At 42.9% G+C, this 13,432-nt stretch overlaps 1 protein-coding gene and 1 non-coding gene across 5 annotated transcripts in view; one reads left to right on the top strand and one right to left on the bottom strand.

The window, feature by feature from the left end:
* Gnb1 (G protein subunit beta 1) overlaps positions 1-13,432 on the bottom strand; it is a 105,581-nt gene that overhangs the window by 60,722 nt on the left and 31,427 nt on the right. Inside the window, exon 2 of one of the 4 annotated variants that reach the window (XM_045149687.1) lies at positions 11,856-11,985. The exons of the other annotated variants lie outside the window; for them this stretch is intronic. The gene's annotated coding sequence lies outside the window, so the exon portion shown is untranslated. The remainder of the gene's footprint in view (positions 1-11,855; positions 11,986-13,432) is intronic. 4 annotated transcript variants of the gene reach the window in all.
* LOC123461263 lies at positions 9,855-9,988 on the top strand. The gene has a single exon (XR_006637552.1). It is a non-coding gene; the product is annotated as a small nucleolar RNA SNORA72 (small nucleolar RNA).

Raw genomic sequence — 13,432 nt, forward strand, 5'->3', positions numbered from 1 at the left:
TAATTCCAGCACTCAGGAGGCAGAGGTAGGAGGATCACCTTGAGTTTGAGGCCACCCTGAGGCCTGGGCCAGAGTGAGACCCTACCTCAAAAAACAAAACAAAAGACTTCTATGGTTTACCTGGACCACATACAGGCTTGGTACTTCTGTGCTGAATACTTGGTTTCAGTACTCCCTCACTGGCTGGTTATTATTCCCCATGAGGGTTTACCACTGCCTTGGCCAGTGGTCAGGACCAGGATTTGGTCTGGAATGCAGTGGTCAAAAAGAAGCTACTTCTGACTCTTTTCAACACACTTCAGCTAAAATGGAAATGTCTTATTGGATAGTTTTCTGAAATATCTGCTTGTACTTAGCAGCAATTACATTTCAAATATGTAAAAATATTTTTGTAATCTCTCCCCAAATTACAGTGTGAGAATGCCCCTCCTGACCAGTCAAAGCTATTATCTACCCACTCACCACCAACTCAGGGTCCTGTAGGCCTACAAATGTACAAAGGCAAAAAGGGTGACACTGGATTCTAAGGCATGTACCCAACAACAAAAGTGAAATTTTGGAAGTGAGTTCACGCTTTTCTGGTACTAGAAGTGGTATGGTAGGAAAACAGCAACAGTTCCTGAAAAGGTTTAAAAAAACTTATACCACCCAGCAACTCTACTCCTAGGTTTATATCCAAAAGAACTCAAAGATAAGAGCTGAGTGTGATGGCACATGCTATTGTAATCCCAACACACTACAACAGAGAAACTCCCAAGTACCATATTCTGTAGAAAGACAAAACACAAAAGGTCATGCACACAGACACGATTTGAGATATCCAAAATAGGCAAATCCACAGACACAAAGCACGGTGCTTGCCAGGATGAGCTAATGGCTTATTGGGTACAAGGCTTCCTTCTGGGTGATGAAATGTGGAATTAGGTAGAGGGGGTGGCTGCAAAACATTGTGAATACACTAAGTGCTACTGAATTGTTCTCCTTAAAATGGTTTAATTTTATGTTATGTGAATTTCCCCTCAAAAAAGAAAAGGTGGGTGTGGAAGTGGAAGTTGGGGAATACAGAAGTTAATCAGTAAATGCAAACTACCTCCACCTCCACAAACCTTCACTGCAAAGAAGGTGCCAGAGTGCACGCGTGAGACATTATCAAACCTTCTTGTTCTGAAGCAAAGCCTAAACCTGGCACCCTGACATTTATTTTTGGTGAGGTCATTCTTGGAAGAAGCTTTCTGGCTACTGGCACATACCAGCTTCAGTGTCCAGGTTAGCACACCCCTGGCCCAGCTGTAACCATTACTAGGTGTCCCCAGGAGGGTGAAACTTACCCGAAGTGAGAATTCCTAAAAGGAAAGGGTCACAATCACCCCAGTCTAAATATAGATCCTTCAAAACATTTTTCATAGTAAGAGATAGGTAGGAAAAGAAAAAAGTCAAAAAACTAAATCAGTGTGCTCTATCTGAAATGCTTGGATTGCCTTGTGGTTCAAGTCATGAAATAGAGTTCAAGTTCTCTATTCTTTCAGAAGAAAATGTGACTACTTTGTGCATCTGGCCAACATAGACAAGGCTATGGTATGGATTAAAGGTGGTGCTTGCACTGTCCTGCAACATCTCAGCACGAATTCACAGAAAACTTTCTGGACTCATTTCTGGCTAAAAACAAGACCCAAATGAAGGTTCTCCCATGGGCTGGCCAGCCACAGGACCATGAGAAGAGTGCAAGACTCCTGTTCCCACAATAAGATGAGAATAAACCAGGAAAACTAAAAACAGAACTGAGTAAAAACAAAAGACAACATCTAGCATCATACAACTATACCTGCTAGTCTGTGCAATAGAAAGGTGAGGCACTTCATAGACATCAAGCTGCTGACAATATTGATAGCTAAAATATGCTGCCCAGGGTGTCAGGAAGGTAGGCAAGAAAAGTAAGTGGATACTGGGGAATTGAATTCGAGTTATTTGGCATTGCAGGCAAGTGCCTTAACCACTGAGTCTCTCTCCAACCCAAATAAAATTATTTTTTAAATATTCCCAAAAAATGAGGTGGGGCAGGATTATCAAGGCAGGGTCTCGCTATAGCCCAGGCTGACCAACTATCTCTGTAGCTCCCCAGGCTGGCCTCAGTCTCACAGTAATCCTCCTGTCTTAGCCTCCTGAGTGCTGAGATTAAAGGTGCCTGGCTAAATAGTCTAAAGTTTACCCCACTGACCAACACAGCTACTTGAATCAGTACCAACACATCTATTTCAGAGCTGCATCAGCTTGCTGTGAGTCCTCTCTACTGTGAATGGACCAATCTATACATGCCAGAGTGCAAAGCTTCCAGACCATTCATTCCCATGAGTAGCAAGGAACAGCACAGCACAACCTCCCTCTTAATGACTGGGTCAGATTTTAAACTTACTGGTTTCCCAAATTGAACTTGGTGTCATCAGATGTTTGCATAAGACTCCCCAGGAAAAATGCAACAACAAAAGTACACAGGAGATGAGCATGGTGGCTCACACCTTTAATCCCATCAGCAGAGGTAGGAGGATCAATGTATGTTCTAGGCCAGCCTAAGATTCTACCTGGAGGAAAAAAGTACACAGGACACCAATGACACAGTCAAAAACATATTGGGATAGCCATTCACAAGACTTGAGAAAACATGGGGGAAATATATATACACACACACATATATCCTATAACTCAAAAGAATGAGGAAGAAGGGGAAGAGGTTAATTCCACAAATGAAAACTAAACCAATAAAATTCAAGAAGGGGCCAGGCATAGTGGCACATGCCTTTAATCCTAGCACTTAGGAGGCAGACAAAGGAGGACCACTTAGTTCAAGACCAGCCTGGGACGACAGAGTGAGCTCCAGGTCAACATGACTAGAGTGATACTCTGATACTCTACCTTGGGGGGGAGGGGAGTGTCAAAAATCAAGAAGGGTTGGTTTCATGGGACCTACCTGATTTGAGCCAAGTCTTGAAAATACATGCAAATGGCCAAGTCACAACTCTGAGGCTTAGAGGGGAAGAGAGAGGACAGAACTGAAATGAAATGTGTGCCACAGGGTAGGCCAAGCTGATCATATTCTCTAGGGATCAAAAAAGTGGGGGCGGGGGTGGCAGGCCTGGAGAGATGGCTTAGTGGTTAAGCGCTTGCCTGTGAAGCCTAAGGACCCCGGTTCGAGGCTCGATTCCCCAGGACCCACGTTAGCCAGATGCACAAGGGGGCGCACATGTCTGAAGTTCGTTTGGAGTGGCTGGAAGCCCTGGCACTCCCATTCTCTCTGCCTCTTTCTCTCTGTCTATCACTCTCAAATAAATGAATAAAAATAATTTTTAAAAAAGCGGAGGGGGAAGCCGGGCATGGTGACGCACGCCTTTAATCCCAGCACTCGGGAGGCAGAGGTAGGAGGATTGCCATGAGTTCAAGGCCACCCTGAGATGACAGAGTAAATTCCAGGTCAGCCTGGAACAGAGTGAGACCCTACCTCGAAAAACCAAAAAAAGGGGGGGGGACATGGGGGCTAGAGAGATGGCTTAGCAGTTAAGCGCTTGCCTGTGAAGCCTAAGGACCCCGGTTCGAGGCTCGTTTCTCCAGGACCCACGTTAGCCAGATGCACAAGGGGACGCACACATCTGGAGTTCGTTTGCAGTGGCTGGCGGCCCTGACACACCCATTCTAATTCTATCTGCCTCTTTCTCTGTTGCTGTCAAATAAATAAATAACAATTTTAAAAGAGAGGGGAGATGGTACAGTTCCCCCCCCAAGTCTAGAGCACATACAAAACACTATACTGGATACTCAGCCATCCTTGGTGTTCACAGGTACCATGGCACACTTAAATGAAGGAGCCCAATTAAAAGGTGATCCACTTCCATGGTTATGTCAGGTTTAAAATCCAAAGATGAGGGGGTGGAGAAATGGCTTAGCAGTTAAACACTTGTCTATGAAGCCTAAGGACCCCGTTCGAGGCTTGATTCCCCAGTACCCATGTAAGCCAGATGCACAAAGTGGCACATGCATTTGGAGTTCATTTGCAGTGGCTGGAGGCCCTGGTGGGCCCATTCTCCCTCTCTCTCTGCCTATTTCCTCTTTGTCTCTCTTAAATAAATAAAAAATAATCATAAAAAAAACCCAAAGATGGAATTACTATGCTAAAGATTATATGCTTTTTCAAGGTTCTGGATAAAATCAACTGGGCCTATTTTGACTGTAGAGATAATTTAGCAGTATTAATGTTACTGACTTCTTAGTACATGTGTATTTAGCACATCTTTCTTTAAGTTTTAAATTCCAAAATGCTGTAGTTAAGCTGGGCGTGGTGGCGCACGCCTTTAATCCCAGCACTTGGGAGGCAGAGGTAGGAAGATCGCCGTGAGTTCGAGGCCACCCTTGAGACTCCTTAGTGAATTCCAGGTCAGCCTGGGCTACAGTGAGACCCTACCTCAAAAAAACAAACAAACAAAAAAAATGCTGCAGTTATATGGTACCCTTGGGCTGGAGAGCTAGCTCAAGGGTTAAAGGCACTTGCATGCAAAGCCTGATGGCCTGGATTTGATTACCCAATACCACATAAAGCTAGACACATGATGCATGAATCTGGTTTGTTTGCAGCAGCAGGAGGCCCTGGCGCACCCATTCTCATTCTTTCTCTTGCTCATAATAAGAATTTATATGGTACTGTTATTTAATATTTTTTCATAATCTAGAAATGAAATCTTCTTGCTGAGAATTTCTTTATAGGCTGCATTAAAATCTCAAATCAAGCAAAAGCATCTTTGTTGGGAATGATTTCTTCCTCCACCAACATAACCCCAAGATCAAAGAACAAGACTATATACATGGTTACATAACTGACAATAGTGAATTTCCAAATAAGAGCAGAACAGATAGAGTTCATCACTTCTCTTATCACTGTGAACACTCTCAAATTTAGCAAAGACTTAGATATGTGACTAGAGGTCCTTCCTGTTGTACATATGTATAATAACCTAGGCATTACCTTCACTTCTGAATTCATATCCTGATTACAAAACACATCCAGCCATGAGCGCTTGACATAAAAAAAAAACTAGGGTCCTTTTATTTAAAAAAAAAGTTTTATTGACAACTACAAATGAGCCCCCCCCCCCCGACACTTTTTGTTTTTTTTGAGGTAGGGCCTCACTTTAGCTTCAGACTGTCATGGAATTCACTATGTAGTCTCAGGGTGGCCATGAACTCACAGTGACCCTCCTACCTTAGCCTCCAGTGCTGGGATTAAAGGCATGTACCACCACACCCCACTCAAATTGAGGATTTTAAGAGAAAAAAGTAAGCTGCTGAGCTGGAGATGGTTCAGTGGTTAAAGATGCTTGCTCACAAAACCTGAAGGCCTGGGTTTGATTCCCCAGTACACACATAAAGCCATATGCACTAATCTACACAAGTCTAGAGTTTGTTAGCCATGGCAGGAGGCCATGACATGCCCATTCTTTCCACACTCTCTCCTTCCCTCCCAGCTTGCAAATAAATTAATAAAATATTAGACAGAGCTAGCCCAGCACTCAGGAGGCAGAGGTAAAAGGATCACAGCGAGTTTGAGGCCTCACTGAGAGTACATAGTGAATTCCAGGACAGCCTGGGCTAGAAGGCTTAGCAGTTAAGCACTTGCCTGTGAAGCCTAAGGACCCCGGTTCGAGGTTTGATTCCCCAGGACCCACGTTAGCCAGATGCACAAGGGGGTGCACACATCTGGAGTTCATTTGCAGTGGCTGGAGGCCCTGGTGCGCCCATTCTCTCTCTCTCTCTGCCTCTCTCTCTCTCTCTCTCTGTCACTCTCAAATAAATAAAAATAAACAAATAAGAAAAACCAAAAACACAAGAGTAAATTCCCTTCTCATTCAACAGTTCTCTAACAAAACAACAGCCAAGCAGATGAGGAATGTAACTATTATTAAAAATGGTGAGATAGGGGCTGGCCCCAGTTTCTCTTAAAACCACATGCTCTTATAAAATTTGCAGGAAAATGGATGGATCTGGAAAGGACTATAGTAAGTGAGATATGTCAGGCCCAGAAAGCCAAATGTTGCATGTGATCTCATATGTGAATCTTATCTACAAATAATTGGACTTCTGTGTGAATAGGAAAAAAACTAAGTAGCACAGGCCAGTAAGCTAGAAAGGGTAGAAAGTGAGAGAGAGGGGTACTTAATAGGATGGCATTGTTTATGTACGTAGAACAGATTAATGGGGGTGAAAAGGCCTAAGTGAGGTCAGAGGAAGAGACTAAGTAAAGGAAAGGTGGAGGGAGGACTACTCAAAATCTAAGAGAATGATTGACAGGGTGAGGAGATATGATAAGAGAATGGAGTTTCAAAGGGGAAAGTGGGAGGGGAGGGAATTACCATAGGATATTGTTTACAATTATGGAAGCTGTCAATGAAAATAATAAATTTTTAAAAACACATGCTTGTAGCTTTACTCTAATTTCTCTTTAGAGGCCTCAGTTTCTCTCAAGTCCACATGCTTGCAGTTTTACTCTGGTTTTTCCCTTAAAAAAAAAAAAACCCTCAATTTCTCTTAAACAAACCATACAAACTATGCAGTGTGTGGTGGTTTGATCTAGGCATCCTCCATAAACTTAAGTATTCTGAATGCTAGTCTTCCCAGCTGACGGCAATTGGAAATTAAAGCCTCCTGGAGATGGTGTATTGTTGGGGGCGGGCTTATGGATGTTATAGACAGTGTCCCTTTGCCAGTATTTGGCACACTCTCCTGTGCTATGGTTCACCTTATGTTGGCCAGGGGTGATGTCCACCCTCTGCTCATGCCATCAATTTCCCCTGCCATCACAAAGCTTCTCCTTTATTGTCTGTAAGGCAAAATAAACCCTTTCCCCCCCCCCCAAAAGCTGCTCTTGGTCAGGTGATTTCTGGCAGCAATGAGAACCTGACTGCAGCAGTAAAGTTGGTACCAAGAGTGATAATTGCTGCTAGACAACCTGACTGTGTGGCTTTGGCCTTTGGAGCAGATTTTCAAGAGGAAAGTGGAAGAATTTGAAACCTTGGCCTAAGAGATGCCTTGCAGTGCTGTAAGTACATCTTGATGGACTATTATGGTCAGAGTTGAAAGACCTGAATGCAGTAAGAACTATGACTGTGAAGTTTGGCTTATGAAGGTGAGAAAGAGCTTTACTTGGACTGGGCTAGAAGCAGTTTGTGTGAGAGGCTTGCTGTTATGCCTGTGTCCTGAGTATTTGTGCAGTTCTGCATTACATAGAAATGGACTAGTGTGAGCAGAGAGATATGGCACAGAAATTAAATCTTTGGGATGAAATGTCTACCCGTTAAACTGCAATTAGAGATTACAACCTTTGAGATTGGGCCAGCTGACCTGCATTGGGGCAACAGGAAGAAAGTAGACTCTTTTGAAGGGGCCTGAGTAATCAAAGAGTATCCTGTTCTTCAAAGTCTATTTTATCCCCCCCCCCCCAAAATAACAAATTGGCACTCTACATGGTATTATAGAGTATAAGAAATGGAAGAGCCAGGTGTGGTGGCACACGCCTTTAATCCCAGTACTTGGGAGGCAGAGGTAGGAGGATAGCATGAGTTTGAGCCACCCTGGGACTACATGGTGAATTCCAGATCAGCATGGACTAGAGCAAGACCTTACCTCAAAAAGAAAATGGAAAAAAAACAAGAAAGAAAAGAGAGAAAGAAAAGAAAAGAAAAGAAAAGAAAAGAAAAGAAAAGAAAAGAAAAGAAAAGAAAAGAAAAGAAAAGAAAAGAAAAGAAAAGAAGAAAAGAAATTCAGGAGGGGGTCACTGAGCTTGCAACACGGTCTTGTGTTTTAAAAATGGCCATGGACAGTGTAAAGCAGGTTTGCTGGATATATGCATAGAGACCCCATGGAGTGGTGAAGATGAACCATGGGTTGCAGTTGAGACCCAGTCTGGGGATGCCAAGACCATAAAATGGCTGCCAAGGAGAGATGCTGGCCCCAGATGAAATTTTCCAGGACTGTGAGTGGCCTAGCTGGGGGAGCAGAATTGAAATTCCAGAGAATTGTTGCTGATTAGAATTATTGTAATTGGGGATTTGTTACCAAGTAGTGCTGCTGGACTTGGAGCTAGAGTTTGATGTTTGCCCTGTCTTACTATTTAGTGAGCTGTAGTGTTTTTTTTCCCCTTTGCATGTGTATTCACAGGAGTGTTGAGGCCAGAGTTCAATATGGAATATCCTTTTCAGTCTCTCTTCACATTATTATTATTATTATTATTATTATTATTATTATTATTATTTTAGGTCTCACTCTTACCTCAGGCTGACCTGGAATTCACTATGTAGTCTCAGGGTGGCCTTGAACTTAGTGATCCTCCTGCCTCTGCTTCCCAAATGCTAGATTAAAGGCATGTGCCACCACACCTGGCTATCTTTTTAGAACTTATTTAGTTATTTGAGAGAAAGAGGCAGACACACCAGATGCATGTGTCACTTTGTGCATCTGTCTATATGTGTACTGTGATGAATCAAAACCAGGTCATCAGGTTTTGCAAGCAAGCACCTTTAACCTCTAAGACAACTCTACAGCCATCACCTTATTTATTGTTCTTTTTTAGTTTTTCCAGGTAGGGTCTCACTCTAGCCCAAGCTGACCTGCAATTCACTATGCAGTCTTAGGGTACCTTGAACACACAGCAATCCTCTGGCCTCTGCCTCCTGAGTGTTGGGATTAAAGATGTACTCTACCACCCCCGCTTTTAAAAACCTTTTAAAATGAATTTATTTACTTATTTAGAGAGAGAGACACACACACAGTGTGTGGACACACCAGGGCCTCTAGCCACTGCAAACGAACTCCAGATGCATATGCCATCTTGTGCATCTGGCTTACATGGGTACTGGGGAATTGAGTCTGGGTCCTTGGGCTTCACAGGCAAGTTCCTTAACTGCTAAGCCATCTCTCTGGCCAATGTTCTTGTTTTTTTTTTTTTTTTTTTAAACCTTTAATTATTTATTTATTTATATCTTTGTAGCCCATGCTGGCCTTGAGCTCATGGTAATCCTCCAAATAGTCTCCCAGTGAACCTAGAGTTTACCACTTCAGCTAGACTACTTAGAAAGCCCTAGTTGTCTGCCTCTCCGGTGCTGGGAATACAAACATAAGCTACCACACCAAGCCTTTACTTGAGTGTGGAGAATATTAAATCAGGTTACCACACCGGGCGTGGTGGCGCACGCCTTTAATCCCAGCACTCGGGAGGCAGAGGTAGGAGGATCGCCATGAGTTCGAGGCCACCCTGAGACTCCATAATGAATTCCAGGTCAGCCTGGGCTAGAGTGAGACCCTACCTCAAAAAAAAAAAAAAAAAAATCAGGTTCCCATGCTTGCATTGTAAGCACTTTACACACTGAGCAATCTCCCCTGCCCTAAGCTCTAGTTTTTACTTCAAGTAAAGCACTTCTAATTTGTTTCTGTACCTTTAAAAAATATATATATTTTTTTTATTTATTTATTTGACAGAGAAAGAGGGAGAGAGAATGGCCTCAACATTCATGCATACACCTGTGGATACACATGCAAAGGAAAATAAAAACACTAGAGCTCACTAAATAGTAAGACAGCAGTAGTTGTCTAAAACACACCACACACTTGTAAATATTCTTGCTGTTCTGACTTTTAAAAATATTTTATTTTTATTTATTTGACAAAGAGGGAGGCAGAGAGCAAGAGAATGGGTGCACCAGGATTTCTAGCCACTGCTAACGAACTCCAGATGCATGCACCACCTGGTGCATCTGGCTAACATGGGTCCTGGGGAATCGAACCTGGGTCCTTTGGCTTTGCAGGCAAAAGCCTTAACCTCTAAGCCATTCCTCTAGCCCCCGACTTTGTAATGATCCAGATAGACTAAACATTCGCTATATTATGACCATGGATGTGTCCCCAGACTATGTCATTTCTTTCCTGAGGTCTGGTTTTATAAATGCTAGTGATAAACCTGGTCTGACTGCTCATATGATGGCTAAGATTCTGGGTTAGCTTTTACTGACCTTGAGAGAGGTGACAGTGCAGCTACTGTAATCATTTGCAAATAATCAGTGCTAATCTGCTCTCTTGTATTAAGAATGTTGTCACTGCAAGGAAATTTTGTGATTGTCATTTGCCATTAAATGAATTGTTAAACTGTTTCTTTTTAAAAAAAAATTTATCCGTTTTTATTTATTTATTTGAGAACGACAGTTAGAGAGAGAAAAAGGCAGGTAGAAAGAGAGAGAATGGGTACACCAGGGCCTCCAGCCACTGCAAATGAACTCCAGATGTGTGTGCCCCCTTATGCATCTGGTTAATGTGGGTCCTGGGGTTGAGCCTCAAACTGGGATCCTTAGGCTTCACACGCAAACACTTAACCGCTAAGCCATCTCTCCAGCCTAAATTACTGTTTTTATTTTCTAGAAGAAAAAAAAAATACAACTACTGAAAAACTACACACACACACAAAAAAAAAACTGATTTTTGTCAAAAAAAATTTTAAAAAGGAAAAGGCTAGGTGTGGTGGTGCACGCCTTTAATCCCAGCACCCCAGTACTCAGAAGGCAGAGGTAGGAGTATTGCTGTCAGTTCAAGGCTACCCTGAGACTACATAGTGCATAACAGGTCAGCCTGGGCAAAAGGTGAGACCCTACCTCAAAAAACCAGACAAACAAAAAGTCTGGATGTATGTATGAATATATTGGAAGGGCTAAAAGAAGTGTTAGGAATCTGAAAGTTAAGCTTCACATTGGCATATTATTTATAAGACCAAAGTAAAGTGAATAAAGACACAGGGATACCTGAGAAAAGTATTCACACACCAGAGTATGGAAGTATGGAGAACCCATCATGAGGAAGAACCCTTTGGTGTTCTATCTCATTCAGGTAACAGGAGAAATTCTCTATATATTTATATATATAATTCCACTCTCATGTGGGTGTAATGCACTTTCACAGTATAGACATATATACCTCCTCATTCCTGTTAGCCAAAGGCATCTAGAATAAAAACCCAGACTTTGATTTTGTATAACTGATTCTTATTAAAAGAGCCTCAAGGCTCCTTCCAGAAATCATTCACTCAAAGTCTGGCACAGGAATGAAGAATGGAATAACTGCTTCAAAACTAAAAAGACTATAACAAAAAGAAACACAGAGGGCTGGGCTGGGTAGTACAGTGCTTATCTGAATGACACAGGACTACAGTGTTAGCTACAATGCCTCCTGGAATTCTAGTTATTTTATAAAGTTACCAAACTTGAAGTAACATCATAGGAACCTCCATACTTCAGGCCAGCTAGTCATAAGTACAGGTAACCTCTGAAGTGAGGGCCACCTCAATGGGAACTATAGTCAGGAGCCCTAAATTCATAAAACCACACTGTGCTATTGGGACCTCACAGATTTCTGTACAAAGGGAATATCATAACTCCACAGCTGTGTCTCAAAAAAAACCCTTCCTCCACCCTCACTTTGGAAAAATCTGTTCCCTGAGCATAAAATTCTAGAGGTTTAAGCCCCATCACTGTCTTCTCACAATCACTACAAACACTGATGCAATTCTCTGTTGCTCTTTTTCAGTAGTTAAGACTTCGGTGTGTCTAGGTGTTGAAGTCTCTTGTCTGTGGTGGAGCTCAGAGTCCATTGAATTTCACAGAACTATTTGTAGTCTTAACTGAAAAAACTCTCCATCTTCAGCTCTTCATACATGCCTTCGGCCTCATTTTCCTTATATCAGCCTGGCTAAACATGAGGGCTGAACAACATTTCTAAATAGTTCCATTACTTATAAAGTAACCTACATTCTATATTCATTAAATGCCTTTTCACTTCACCTTGGTGTCAGCAAGGGATACAGGATATCTTTTGGGGGGAGTCACATGGCAAGCTTTTGTTGTTCAGAACAGTATAACTATGCAGAATGGCCAACTTTCTTCCAACTTCAGTTCTGCCCAAGTGAATACCCTGAATTAAGAAAAAAGAAAGAAAGAGAGAGATAGTGATCGCAAGTTTTCAGATCCTCACTCAAAAGAGAACCTCAGTGAGCATTTTCCTTGCAAATCCATGCAGGGTCTCACCACCCTCTCCAGCTAAATAAAAATCTCCTTTCAGTGGTCCCTATTCCACTCGCCAACACATCCTTGTCGCCTGGTGCTCCACCCTATGCCTGCCCTTCTTCCAGCTCAACCTCTGCCTAGCACACCACTAATCTACTTCTGCACCCCTCCTCCTCCTTCCATCCATCTTCAACATTACTGCCTAATTTATCTTCCTGGATGACAGCTCTGACATGGCACTCCTCCGCTTGTAAGTCTTCTGATACTCCTACTTTAGAAAACCCGTCGTTTTTGCTTCACCTACTTTACAGCCTCTTCCTTACCAACTACATTCCCTGGTGGTCCTCCTGAGTGACCTGAATCAGAGGAGTTGGGCAACTGGGCATACCCTGCCACAATGAAAAATGCTAAAAATCTTTTTTACCTTTAAGAATCAGAGACAGGGCTTAGCGGTTAGGTGCTTGCCTGTGAAGCCTAAGGACCCCAGTTCGAGGCTTGATTTCCCAGGACCCACATTAACCAGATGTACAAGGGGGCACATGCATCTGGAGTTCGTTTGCAGTGGCTAGAGGCCCTGGTACGCCCATTCTCTGCCTCCTTCTCTTTGTCTGTGACTCTCAAATAAATTTAAAAAAAAAAGAGGGCTGGAGAAATGGCTTAGCGGTTAATCGCTAGCCTGTGAAGTCTAAGGACCCCCGTTTGAGGCTCGATTCCCCAGGACTCACGTTAGCCAGATGCACAAAGGGGCGCATGCGTCTGGAGTTCGTTTGCAGTAGCCGGAGGCCCTGGCACGCCCATTCTCTCTCTCTGTCTCTATCTGCTTCTTCCTCTCTCTCTGTCACTCTCAAATAAATAAATAAAAACAAAAAAAAATTTTAAAAATAAAAAGAATCAGAGACATAGGGGGCTGGAGGGATGGATGGCTTAGCAGTTAAGGCACTTCCCAGCAAAGCCAAAGGCCCCAGGTTCAATTCTTCAGGTCCTATTCAAGCCAGATGCACAAAGGTGGCACATACATCTGGAATTCATTTCAAGCAACTGGAGGCCCTGGCATACCCATTGTCTCCCTTCCTCCTTCCCTCCCTCTCTCCCCCAAATAAATTAATGAAAAGAAAAGAATCAGAGACATGAGCCAGGTGTGGTGGCACATGCCTTTAATCCCAGCACTTGGGAGGCAGAGGTAGAAGGACTGGCATGAGTTCAAGGCCACCCTGAAACTACCAAGTGAATTCCAGGTCATTAAAGAAAGAAAGAAAAAAAAAAGAAAAGAATCAGGGCTAGAGAAGGAGTAGTAGTTAGGCATTTGCCTGCAAAGCCAAAGGACCTTGGTTCAATTCCCAAGGACCCACGTAAGC

Source organism: Jaculus jaculus, chromosome 5 (genome assembly GCF_020740685.1).
Source record: "Jaculus jaculus isolate mJacJac1 chromosome 5, mJacJac1.mat.Y.cur, whole genome shotgun sequence".
Taxonomy (NCBI): Eukaryota; Metazoa; Chordata; class Mammalia; order Rodentia; family Dipodidae; genus Jaculus; species Jaculus jaculus.